General features: G+C 36.9%; 2 protein-coding genes across 2 annotated transcripts in view; one reads left to right on the top strand and one right to left on the bottom strand.

Annotated features, from left to right (window-relative positions):
* LOC126273069 (protein slowmo) overlaps window positions 1-9928 on the bottom strand; it is a 57618-nt gene extending 47690 nt beyond the window's left edge. The window contains exon 1 of the mRNA XM_049976475.1: window positions 9852-9928. The gene's annotated coding sequence lies outside the window, so the exon portion shown is untranslated. The remainder of the gene's footprint in view (window positions 1-9851) is intronic.
* LOC126273071 (60S ribosomal protein L35) overlaps window positions 1-14612 on the top strand; it is a 158232-nt gene that overhangs the window by 67859 nt on the left and 75761 nt on the right. The window lies entirely within an intron of this gene.

Here is a 14612-nt window from a genome sequence, read left to right as displayed (position 1 = left end):
AAGAGGGAACCAAGATGAAACCTGATGGATTCGACAATAGCAGTAGGCAAAAACTCACTAAAATTGGTGAGAAGTCACAAGGATCAAAGTAAAGAATAACTAATAAAAAAAATATGTGGGTAGCAGGTCTGATAGTGGATAAACGTGATGCAGGGGGATGGTAGATGTGACTGCACGGTGGAATTAGTGGGTGAAAACTGGGATAGAATGGAGAAAGTGTGGGGGCTGGGGAGGGGTTCATAGGATGAGATGCAGGATCGTGTGGCACTGGAAAGGTGCAGGAGTTAACAGGCAAAAATATAGGAAATGATGCAGGGAGACTGATCAGTTTGATAGGATAGGGTTGATAATATGTGTGGGAGTAACATGGCACACAAGATGCTGCACCAACAGTCAGCATGTTCTTGTAGCTGTCTATTGTGCGGGGCCGAAATTGTTGATACAGTGTGGCTCATAAGTTGTACAGGCAGTGCGGTTTGTAAGGTGACAAGAGAAACACAGGAAAGTGGTAAAAGAAGGACGGAAATTGAGTATAGTGATGCAAAAGGATCCCAGAACCTCTCCCCAGAGTCCATCTCTCTACTCATCCCTACCACTCCCTGCACTCCTACCTTCTACATGCTTCCTAAAGTTTATAAACCCATCCACGCAGGATACCCCATTGTGGCCAGTTACTGTGCCCCCACTGAAAGAATGATATCCTTCATTTCAATGACTGCTTCACAGCATGTGCCATATGGATGCTTCTCATCAACACCAGATTTTTGGAACTGCACAGGTGGAAACTTTCCCTGCAATACATTGCTCAACCTTTGTTACTGACTGTCCTCACCCATCCAGCTGCTTCCCTGTTCCCATTCTAGCACTACATAGCCATCATTCCACCACCATAACCAGAACCAGTCTTTTCATTTCTCTCGTTTTCCGCTTCTCCCCCCCCCCCCCCCCTTCGCCCCCTCCTAGTCCCGCCTCTCCCCTGCCCCTGTTCAAACATTTAAATTTGTGTGAAATCTTATGGGACTTAACTGCTAAGGTCACCAGTCCCTAAGCTTACACATTACGTAACCTAAATTATCCTAAGGACAAGCACACACACCCATGCCCGACGGAGGACTCGAACATTCGCTGGGACCAGCCACACAGTCCATAACTGCAGCGCCCCTGACTGCTCGGCTCCCTGCCCCTGCCTAAGGCCAGTATTACACTATCAAATTTCTTTGGCAAAGATTTGATCAAAGATGTGATAAAATATTCCGTCAAATATATTTGACAAAGATCTCTGCACATAGCGCTAGAAGGGGTATTACACCGTCATCATATTTTTCATCAACATTCAAGACAGCTGACAACAACAACTTGTTATTAACCGCAACAGTTGCATGTGCCACAATTGCACTATGTGTATATGCGGAAGAGAAGCAGGGGCAAAAATGGAACATATCTGGGTAAAGCCGAGGATTTTACGACAACACAATAAAAGGATTCAACAAAACTTGTTATGTGAGCTTATAGTGGAGGACGTCAAGTCGTACATCAATTACTTAAGAATGGATGAGCATGCATTTCTGTATGTGCTCAGTGAAGTGTATCCTCATATCACAGAGCACAATATTCACTTAAGAACTGCTACATCTGCAGATGACAGGCTCACTGTAACACTCCGACTCCTTGCTACAGAAGAGGGTTATATTAGGTTAGGTCAGGTCTCCCTATGGTAACATATCACAGTGCAGTGAACAGAAGACAAGCGACTTCTTTGATGAAATCTACAGCAAGGCCCTAGATGTGATCAAATATTGGACAATGTTTGACAAAGTTCCCTATTACACCATCAAATATCGTTGACAAAGATTTTTGACAAAGAAATTAGGTAGTGTAATACCGGCCTAATGCACAGCACTTCAATGACCACCACCCCCACCATACTGTCCCTCCCCCACACCGTCCCAACTTCCTCCTTACCCCTACCCAGTTGTCACTCCCATCATGCACTGGTGCTGCTGCTCGCTGTCTGGTTTCAGTTGTCTGAGACTGCAGTTGTGTGGGGGAGTTGCATTTTTATGAGTGTGCGTACATGTGCATATGTGTGTCTATTGTTGAGGAAGGCATTAATGGCCAATAGCTATTACTGTGAGAATCTTTTTGTTGTGACTGTTTGTGACTCAGCATCTCCACTATATGGAATTTTACAACAGCTATTTTATTAACTAGTGCTATTGTACCAATGTTTCTGTTATATTTGGTACGAAAATCTGCTGTGTATATTTCAAAGTAAGACACAGACCTCTCATTTAACGCTTTCCTGGCAGGAAATATGGTGAGATTAAATGTGTGTTATATGTGCTATCTGTTTCCCGTGTGTCTTATTATTCTACCAAGTATTTCAAAGAAATCTAGCTTAAACAGTTTCACTGCACTCCTCAGTTGGCAGAACTCAGCAAACATAGGAAGCCTTTGGTTAAACTGCATATTATTACCCTAAAGATCCGGTGGTCAAGCTTTTAGGGCCTAACAATACTGTAAAACTACAGTATTCTTACAGCAATTTTGAAATCAGTAAAGTACATTTTTGCTAAAAATGAATATATTAAGTATGGAAGAGAAATTAGAAATCAAGTAGTTAGGTGCACATCAACCAATATACACACAGAACACACACTATCCAACATTGTGCCGAATGAAAATGACGAGTGCAATAGCGTTATAAGTAAAATTAAAAATTAGGATGGAAAGTGCATAGTGTGCGAAAAAAATCACTACTTATTGCGATAATACTTGTCTGACGTATTATATTATTAAAAAAAGTTGATGAAAGAAGAAGCTTGAAAATGGGAAAATACGAAGGTGAACCTGTGTGTGCAGCACCAACGACTAACACTCAACATTTGCAAGAAAATGGGACATCTTCCCACTGCTATTGTGAAAACGCGCCGACAAAGGAATAGTGTGTGTAAAATGTGAAACAATTTACCACTATAAGTGTGCAAACGTAAGTTCAAAACAAAAGACTTGGTACTGTTTGAATTGCTGTAAATACGAAACTCACGAAAATATAAACAGCAAAGACACTAAAGACGATATTATATCATTTCTATTTTACGAAATTCGTGGGTTAATACTAAAATATGACGAGCTTAAAGAACAAAAACAACAGTACAGTGATGTGCTAATACACAATTTGACTATTAAAAATACAGGCGACAGGACCAATGAACATAGTCTAAAACGGCAGAAAACCCTGTGAAGTGGTGTTGAGTGCACGAAATGTGGAAACGTATTTCATTTTCGATGTGGAAAAGTAGGTTCCTCACTAAAGGAACAGGAGACAACCATAAAGAACTGGAACTGTGATAAATGTAGGTTGAAAACCATTAGGCCTAAAGTATGCAACATACCAGATTATAATGGCCCTGAAGATAAAGAAATTCACACAATCACACCTGAAGCCAAACACACGAAGCGGAACAACATGGATTGTGGCACAAATAGTGCACATATGCTTAAATCGTCGAATAAAAACCATATCAAAAATCTTGCAGCAACCCAGATTTGATGCTGCTGCTATGAAATTGAATAAAAGAAACAATGTATCAAATGCAACAGATAAAAAACAAGATGGAACACAGAGTCAAGAAATACCAAGAGAAAAGACAACGTACACCAGAATCTACTCTGATGGTATTGGAAGAGGAATGGCTACAAAAACGAAGACCGTGACTGACAACCCCCCCCCCCCCAAAAAAAACCATTAAAATTGAAGGCATAGTGAAACCTGGAGCAAGATTCAACCAAATCCTCACCAACACTGAAGATTGCAGTAATTTGACAAGGAGTGACTTTGTAGTTCTTATAGGTGGTTCCAATGATGTATACCATAATCAAACAGTTGCAGCAACAACAGCTCTGAGGACAACACTGTGCAAGTTAACAAACATAGATGTTATATTATTTAAAATACCTCATTGTCATGATTTAATTGAAACATCATGTGTAAACAAAGAAATAACCAAAGCTAACAAGTATTTTGAAACAATTTGCAAACAGTTTAAAAATGTAATGCTTTTAGATATCAAGGAATGTATAAATTGTAACCATCAATCCTCTGACAATTGTTACTGCTCAAGAAATTGTCATATAAGACATGGTCAAGGCCTAAGCGGCTTAGGAAAGACCCCGCTGACCCGAAACATACTTAGTATGGTAAACAACAAATTATGTTGCATCAGCAATTTGGAACATATGTCTCAAGACTCAGAACCAGATCAAGGAATTGTATGAGGCTGACCAAACCTGAAATGTGTCAGACTTGGTCAAAACAAAGAGCTTTAGATCATAATACAAAAACCACACTTAAAGTAAAAAATCAAACTGTGCCCAACGTAAGCAATATACCATTTTGCAGCAAAAAATTAATTACTTTTGTTAGATGTAAATGTACAGTCCCTAAGAAACAGTCAGTGAACTACACTACTGGCTGGAGGAAATGTAGTGTGGCATTCTCTGTGTGAATGAACAATGGATTAAAAGTGAGGAAAGTGGAGTGTCCATTTATATCAACAAAAACTTGGATCTAAAATATTCAATCATAGACCTCACAAACCTGTCTGTTGAAGGACTAATCGAAGCATTTGCCTGGGTTATACACACTAAGAAACACATACCTGCAACAGTTTGCAGACCACCAGCTTCTGATGAGGAGATATTCACAGAAAAACTCTCTGAATTAATCTTACTGACTACCAAATACAAGCAGTATAAAACATTATTACAGGAGACTTTAATATAGATGTAAGAGTAAAGAGAAAAACTGTGGCATACATCCTAAATATCTTAAGATCAATAAATTACTACTGCTTAAATGAAAAACCGACCAGAATGGAGGCACAACTTGACAATATAATTAGCAATGTGTATAGGAATCAACTAGAATGGGATACCATCAAATTAGGACTATCTGACCATGATGGCATATGGCTCAAAATTGGAAATCTGACACTAGATGATACCAGGATGCTAACTACATATAGAGCTTTCAAGGAAGGGAACACTGAAGTAATGAGAAATGAACTGAGTAGAATAGAATGGGCTAGAATACTAACCACTGACAAAGATATAAAAGAAAGCTTTTCTGCATTCATATCCAATATAAAAAATACATTAGGCACTAACTGCCCGCTTATTACTAAGAGATGTAATGTAGCAATATGCATAAACCATAACACACAAAAATTGGTACACCTTGCACACATGCTGAAGGACAAAACTGAAGGCAATCAAGAAAACAAGAATAGATACATAAACTTAAGGAAAATATACAAATCTGAAATTAAAGCAGCAAAAATGAAAGCAAGTGAGGAGTATATTTCAAATTCTAAAAACAAATTTAATACTGCCTGGAACATAGTTAAAAGTGAGATAAACATGGGGAAGGAAGAAATCAGAAATGCAGTTAATTGCAACTCTCTCAACAAACACTTCATAAATTCAGTGAATGCCCAGGTACCAAAATGTGATGATTTAACTGGTGCGGAAGGCTTTCTTTTGCAATCACAGTATAAAACAGATAAAAGATTTAACTGGAATAGAATAACTGCTACAGATACAAATAACTCTGTAAACAAGTTGAATAACTCTAGAACAGAGGCTAACAGACTTCTTAGAGGATAATGGCATTCTGACAGAATCTCAACATGGATTTAGCAAACCGTTCAACCGAATCAGCAGCTTACTCCTTTCTATTAGAGGCACTGATAGCATTAGACAACAAAAAACTTACTATGGGTGTATTTTTAGATTTGTCAAAGGCATTTGACACCATAAATCATGACAAATTGCTACACAAGCTAAAAAATCGTGGCATTAGAGGAACAGCTAACAACTGGCTCAGCTCTTATCTTAAGAACAAGGAACAATATGTGGAAATAGATCAAGAAAGGGATAATGTCATTAGGAAATATAATTCCAAGTTACTGCCTGTTAAATATGGGGTGCCACAAGGATCACTAAGGGGTCCTGATGTGTTCTTACTCTATGTAAATGACCTAAACATAAGCAATGACAGCAGTAAAATATTTCAATTTGCTGATGATACAAGTGTTCTAATTACGGGAAACTCAGAAGAAACTCTTGTAAAAAACATAAAAGACGCTAACATATTACTGCAATGACAATGACTTAATAATAAACACTGAAGAAACTGTAGCCATGGATATACACACAGCACAAACAAAAAAATCTGATATCACCCAGTCTAGAGCTATATGGACAGACAATTGCCAAAACAGCCTGTAACAAATTTCTTGTACTTCATCTAGAAGACAACTTGAAATGGAAAGCACATATTGAGCAAATGAACAAAAAATTAAGTACTCCTTGTTTTGTGTTACGTATGTTAAAAATTGTACCAGCTACAACACTGTTCAGTGTGTATATTATGCAGTTGTACACTCGCACCTCCGGTATGGGGAAATTCTGGAGATGAAATCAAAACATTCAAAATTAAAAAAAGAAAAAATATATATAAGAATAATGGAAAGGGGAGATAATCGCAAATCATGTAGACCATTGTTTCAAAAAAAGGATGATTCTGCCACTTCCTTGCATATATATACTTAAAAATATAATTATTTAAAGCAAAACTTACATACAAAAAGACCACTCATCACTTAAAATCACACAATACACAGCTATGATACAAGACAAAAATTGGATGCACATGTTCAAAGTGCCAACACAAAGTTATTTCAAAACGGCCGTATCCATCCTAGTATCAAACTATACAGTGCCTTACCAGATACCATTTAACACATACAAAACACTGGTCACTTCAAATCTAAATTGATGTCTTACTTGGTTGATCACTGCTTTTACACAGTAAATGAATACCTACAAAACTAAATTTTTCTATGTTGACGCAATGTAGTCTCATTCCGGAGAACATTTATATTTTATCTCTCTGTATATTGTGTAACAACATTTATTAAAGTATTCATCATTAATTGATATATTAATTTGTGTTATTATGTACAAAGGCATATTATATGTAAAACTGTTAATATCAACATAAAAATCCAAATGTCTCTAGCACACTGTGCAGCTGTAGATAAAAATGGATCAATAAATCAAATCAACAAAAAATCCAAAATCAACAGAAGACCACTATGGATTCAGTAACTTTGTAATAAAAACTGTAATTAAGGAAATTAGATTCTCTCTACTCTACCTTGCAAATAAAATCCATGATGATTGCATTTTTCCTGATTGCCTTAAAATTACAGTTACACTCGCCATATACAAAAAGGGTGACAGAGAAATGCCAGATAACTATAGACCAATATCAATTGTCCCTATACTAGCCAAAATCATAGGGAACTGCTCACACACACAGATTTACATGTATTTTGAGAGCAATAAATTACTTAATGACAGCCAGTTTGGATTTAGAACTAATCAGTCAACCATAAAAGCTATTGAAATCCTGATAATTGAAATCCACACCGCTTTTGAAAGGAAACTGAACACCTATGCAACACTCATAGACTTAAGCAGAGCATTTGATTCAGTATCATATGAAATTGTTAAGAAATTAGAATATTATGGTGTTGCAGACAAACCACTTAATTTGATTAAGTCATACCTAAATAACAGGCAACAGTCAGTGTATGTGAACAATGAAAGGTCAGATTTAATGAAAATTAAGAGAGGAATTCCACAGGGCTCTGTTCCCTGACCCTTCCTCTTTATTATATATGTTAATGATTTCTCTAACTACGTAGCCTGCAAGAATGTTTTATATGCTGATGATATGGCCATGATCTCCACAGGTGAGAGTATGCAAGAGGTGGTAAACAAAAATAATGATCTTTTTGAAAAATGTAGGCTGTGGTGTGTTGCTAACGAGTTATGTGTAAACAACACAAAAACAGAAGTAATTTATTTTAATCTGAAGGTACGGAAAGCAGAGAATCACAGTGTCGAACTACTGGGACTAAAAATAGACCAAAGACTCTCATGGGATGACCACATAAGCTATCTGACGCAAACTTGCTGGGGAATATTCCTGCTGTATAAACTAAGAAATCCTGTCCATAAAAGTTTATTCAGGGTGTATACGAACCGGGACAACTGGGAAAAATCCGCGAATTTTTTCATCTAAGAGAAAGCCAGGAAAAACACGGTTTTTTTTTTTTTAGAATTGCCGGAATTTTTCATTGTTTTGGTTTTCAGTTAAATTTTTGTAATTTTGACTGGTAAGAACCGATACTCTTACGAGGGATATTATTGTATCCCGCTACTGCAGAGTAATATTGCAGCAATAAAACATGAACGAGAGAAAAACGAAAATAAATTGCAAAGGAAATGCGCCCTATACAACAACAAAACACAGTGTTCATACAAGCGTCTGCCAACAGCAAAACATATCAATGGCTGTAGAGAGACTGTGCAATGCTTCATAACAACAAATTGCCTCCTATGAGCGTGACGTCACAACTGTTTACATTAGATTCGTTTTAGTAGTTACGTGCGGGATCATGCGCATGCACAGTTGAATAATAGCTTCTTCCACTTATGGCTACAGAAATGTGGCTATTGGCCGTGCAAGCAGTCGTAGCAAGCTGCTAGATGCTACCAGGAAAAATTTTACTGGAGCGCACAAGCTGTCAGATTCACACATGCGCAACAGGCGTAGATCTAGGGAGAGGGGGGAATTCATATTCTTGAGGGAAAAAACCTTGTTTCACAAAGCACGTATCATCCAGCGCACTTTAGTCTATCGATTACTCGCATGACTTTGAAACGCATGCCTGTCGTTTTTGAATACATTGTAAGTTGATTTCTAAATGAATTGTACGTTGATTTGTAAATGTGTGCATAGTGCACATGATGTCTCTGTCAGGGCAATCCTCATCGCATGTAGAAACAAACTTTCCTTCAGACTACAGTGGCTATATGGGCTGAACGGAGTAAGGCCAAACGGACAAATGCCAACCGCTATCTGATTGTGTGGTTGATTGAGTTTGCGAGTGATGAGCATTATTATAATTACTAGATTACTACATGGATTCAGACTACCAGAGTGGAAATAAACGAATTACAGATAAGAAAGATTACGTATAAAAATGGTTCTGAGCTCTATGGGACTTAACATCTGAGGTCATTAGTCCTCCAGAATTTAGAATTACTTAAGCCTAACTAACCTAAGATCATCACACACTTCCATGCCCGAGGCAGGATTTGAACCTGTGGGGGATGTGGGGATGTGGGTAGTCTCCACGTGACCCTCCTCCAAATGAAAACAAAACAGACTTCTGTGGGTGGAGGCTATCAAGTAAATTAAAAGAGATTCACATAATTACGGAAGGCTAAAATGTGTTGTTAGGAATGGGCCTCTTGGGGCCTGAAGACGGAGTGCTTTCTGACAGTCAAGCATTAATTGCCTTGCAGAACAATGAACCTATTTTTGTCGGTTTGCTAAAGAAATTTTCTTTTACTAATCTTTTCCGCTGGGGCAGACAATATATTTGAAACGAAGTCTTTTAATTTCGCACACTGTTCGCTGCATTTCAAGTGCACGTTTTCAACTTCTAGCACGTATGGCATTATGCCATAATAAAGAACCAAACATGAGATAACATAGTACTGGTACTCCATGAAAATTTGCATCCCAAAAATTACATTGAAAAGCTTAATATCAAGTATGGCCTACTTCACTGGGAATCTGGACATACGAATGTGCACTTTAAATGTGCACATTTTAGTGTGAATCATGAAATTCCGGTGCTCTTGGAGTATCCTCTGATATCTTGTTTTTTTATGACATAATGTGGGATCTTTTAATGTTTTACACGTACGAACATACCGGCTCCCTACGACATCGTAGCTGCGCAAGCGCGCTGACGCCTGTCATCTGGAGCTCGCTGCCAAGCGCAGAAACGAACCTGTTTCTAATAGGTCGCAGGAAAATATTCCGAATGGTGGGTTGAAAACCGTTGCTATCAAAGTAAATTTCCTATTACGCAAGTTGAACTATTGCGAGAATGTAGATGAGTTTCTTAAATCATAGAACGAGAGCGTTCGACTCTCATTTAAAAATCAACTCTTTGATGGCGTTCCATTTAGATGAATTTCGAGCCCAGAAGATCAGACATATACGTCGTTGTTAAAAATTTTACTGGCACATTTGCGTGATATATCTTACATTTTAATACACGCGTAAAAGACCAACATTATATGTGAAAGCTTAGCTTCTCTTGCAGCTTATTAGTCTTATAGAGCAATATTATTTGTGAAAGCTTTGCTTTTCGTTTAGCAACACTATGTATATTAATTTAAACCATTAGCTTTTTCTGTTTGTGTGTTCGCGCTTCTTAATGATGATTGGCTGACAGCATCACGTGTCCTCGGCTCTGAATACCCGCTGTCATCGGCTGGCGAGACCACGAGACATAAGCTATGCCAGGCCTATAAAATCGCATTGCAATTAATTTCAGTGCTTCGGAAAGTAGCATGTGGTGTCTGGTGGAATTCGAATTTACAATTTCGTAATACGAAAATATGTAGCGTACATGTTGCTGCTCATCAAACATCTTTCCAAAATGTGTTATTCTACACCCATGTATAACCATTCAAAGGACTGAGAAGCTATACAGTTCCTAGAGAAATTATATTGTCAGTTAACAGGGAAGAAGTGTGTTTTCACCCGGGAGAAAGTGTATTCTCATCCGGGAGAAATCCAGGAATTTTTTTCCTTGTCCACATATACAACCTGTTATTGATCAATCAATCAATCAATCTCTTTATTCATCCGTTAACAATATACATTGTATGGATGTAGTCAATTACAATATAGTTTCTGATATTTTATGTGTTGCAAAAACTTGCATAATAAATCCAAATATTTTACATCACTTTATATAAATAAACTTACTTTCCCCTATTAGACAATTACAATATAATTTCTGTTATTTAATGTGTTACAAAAATTTGCATAATAAATACAAGTATTTTACTTCACTTTATATAAATAATGTTACTTTCCCATATTTAGATATTCTTCAATGTTGTAAAAACTGTTTCTTATTAAAAATTGTTTAAGATCTACTTTGAATTTATGACATTCTTTAATTTTCTTTATTGCAGCAGGCAATGCATTAAAAAGTATTTTGGGCTGGTAGTTGACACTTTTTTGGTATAGTGCTCCTTTGTGGGCCTCTCTGTGAAAATCATCTCTATTTCTTGTTTCGTGTTTATGAATTTGATTATTTACTGTTGAAAATTCCTGGTGAGTTTTCAGAAAGCAGACACATTCATATATGTATAAGCTAGGAAGAGTCATTATTTTAAATTCTTTAAATATTTCCCTGCATGACATTCTACGGGGAACCCCTTTCATTATTCTAATAGCCCTTTTTTGAAGTTTGAAAGCTTGTTTTGCCATACCTGTATTTCCCCAGAAGATCACACCATATCTAAGCAAACTGTTCATATAAGCATAATAGGCACACAGCAATGATTCAGTGTTGCAACAGTCCCGAAGCATTCTAAGCACATAGCAGCATTTACTTAGTTTTTTACTCAAAGCTTCTAGATGCTTTTCCCATCTCAAGTGCTCATCCACCCATGTACCTAGGAATTTTGTATGTGGAGCTTGTGCAATAACATAGCTCCCTAGCTCAGCTTTTACTGTTCTTCTAGTTTTACTTTTAATATTACTGAAATTCATCAATGCTGTTTTATCCTTATTTATGATCAACGCATTATCACTAAACCATTTTCCTGTCTCGTTTATTGTCCTTGAGACACTCTGTTGTAGATTATCCTCGGTGGATCCTTTTATGAAAATGCTAGTGTCATCAGCGAACATCACCGTTTCTGCCACTGTCAGATGCTTTGGCAAATCATTTATAAACACCAAGAACAACAGAGGGCCTAACACGGAACCTTGGGGCACTCCATAGCTAGTTTTTTTGAAGTCAGAAAGATACTCTTTGCCTTCATGGTATATTTGTACTTTCTGTTGTCTATCCGAGAGATAAGACTTGAACCATTTGAAGGCAAGTCCCCGGACCCCATAAAATTCAAGTTTCGTAAGCAATAAATCATGGCTGATTAGATCAAACGCTTTAGATAAATCTAAGAATATCCCGCAGCTTAACTCATTCTTGTCCAAGGCATTTAGGACCATTTTCATGAATTGGAAGACTGCCGTTTCTGTGGACCTGTTCTTTCTAAACCCATTTTGAGCATTAGTCAGTATTTTATTTTTATTCAGAAAGTCAGCTAGCCTTTCATACATTACTCTTTCTATTACTTTAGAGAAACCTGACAATAATGACACTGGCCTATAATTATTTATGTCAGCTGTACTATCCTTTTTGTGTAGTGGCTTTACTATGGAGAGTTTTAGTTTTGATGGGAACACCCCTGTCCTGAAAGAAGTATTAATAATGTCAGCTAGGTTAGTATCTATACTGGTAGAACTGTGTTTGATTACCTTGTCTGGAATTCCGTCAATACCACAAGACATTTTATTTTTTAGTTTATTAATAGCATTTCTAACTTCACATTCTGTTACTGGGTACAGAAACATCGTCTTTTCACAAGTTGGTACTTTTATGTTTTTGTTGTTTGAATTGCATAGACCTTTAATTAGGTTCGGTGCTATGTTCACATAATGTTCATTGAATATATTGGCTATCTGTTGAGCATCTTCTATCACTTTCCCCTCACTTTTAATTTTGAAGTTATGGGTCTTGGTTTTACGTTTTCCTATGCTATTGTTTATAACCTTCCAAATAGATTTTGATTTATTGCTTCCCTTGTTAATGTATGAATCATTGCTTAGCCTTTTTGCTGCCTGTAAAACTTTCCTATAGACCCTTCTATATTTCCTATAGTATGGTTTAATTGTTGTATTTATTCTAGCATGTTTGCTTAGGTTTCTAAGGGTGATTGCTGACTTTTTAATCCCTTGTGTTACCCATGTTTTTGTCTTCTCACTAACTTTAATTCTTTTTAACTGGAATGCCACATCGTAGCAATATTTATAATCAGTAAAAAAACTGTCATACTTTTTGTCTACATCATCAGTTTGTTCTACGCCCCACTGCACCCTTTTTAGCATACTATTAAAAACCCTTATGTTGTTTGCATTAATAAGTCTTCTTTGTACATATTTTTCAGTGATCGTGCATTTCTTAGTGTTCTCATTCCTTATCATCATTTTTAAAGCCATATGGTCAGAAAAGCCTGTATCTATTACTTCAATATTGTACTCACAGCTTTGTTTGTTGGTAAATATCTGATCAAGTGTTGTTCCAGACCCCTCCCCATATCTGGTAATTTCCCACACAGTAGGTTGCATGTTGTATGAGTTAAACAGATGTAGTAATTGTGCCTTGTTCTTATTACTTTTGTTAAAATTAATGTTAAAGTCACCAAGAACTATTGTGCATTTTGACCTGCCTCTCAATTCATTTAAAAGATCATCTATATAATATAAGAATTGGTTAAAGTCACCTGATGGAGACCTATAGATGCAAGCAATGATAGTTTGACAGTCTGTAAGTTCACAAATACAACATTCAAAATCTTTTTCTGCACACTTCACCTTGCTAGGTTTTATCTCTTTAGATTTAACATTGCTTCTAACATAGATGCATACACCTCCACATTTATAATTTTCCCTGCAAAAGCGACTTATTAAGTTAAAGTCTGGTATACTTGCTGCACAAATCTGTGTGTCCCGAAGCCAGTGCTCATTGATACACAGCACAGAAACCTCCTTAACATTACAATTTAAAATTACTTCCAGCTCACTCATTTTGTTGCATAGTCCTTGTACATTCTGATACAGCAGGGTCCAGCTACCTAGATTTGGTGCACAGCTCACCGTAGTGTCCCCTTCAGGCTGCCTGGTAGAAAAAAATCCTTCAAGTGTGCTTTGCTACTATGCATTTTTTCAGTCACAGCTACACTATGGGATTCTGTTATGGGGTATTTCACCAAGCACACACTGTGCATTCAAATGGCAAAAAAAGCAATTAGATGTTTACAAGGATTGGGTCCAAGAGAAAGCTGTAAGGAGCATATTAGTAACAAGTATACTCATATGAAATATGTGAAATGTATTTTGACGAAGCCAATTGCGTGGTAAACTTGCTGAATGGCTAATAAATAAACGTATGAAAAGAACCAAATTATTGAGTTCATTTCTGTATGATCCTTATTATTAGCCACAGTATTTAATGGATTAGGCCCACATTTATAACTGAATAATTACCATATTTACTATTTTTCTAATGTTTCTTAAGCAGTATGGCATAAATGATGGTTGTATAACAAACAGTTCAGAAGAACTGTGTTACAAAGTTAATTGGCATTTTATCTGGGCCCCTCCAATGATAATGAGCGCCAGCTGCCACTGACCTGTAGGGTAGAAATGCAATTTGTTAAAATTAATAACTATAGAAAAGCTGTGTCCTACAGGTCAAGTACATTTAGTACAACATATGGTTTCACAGTGCTCTGTTCTTGGCCTTGTCCAATTTAAATTGCTCATAAATGTCTATCCAGAACAGATAACCTAAGCTGGTTTATTTTTGCACGCAGTT

This window comes from Schistocerca gregaria, chromosome 5 (genome assembly GCF_023897955.1).
Source record: "Schistocerca gregaria isolate iqSchGreg1 chromosome 5, iqSchGreg1.2, whole genome shotgun sequence".
NCBI classification, from domain to species: domain Eukaryota; kingdom Metazoa; phylum Arthropoda; class Insecta; order Orthoptera; family Acrididae; genus Schistocerca; species Schistocerca gregaria.
The sequence above is the reverse complement of the archived record's forward strand: the minus strand, read 5'-3'. Positions and strand labels throughout refer to the sequence as shown.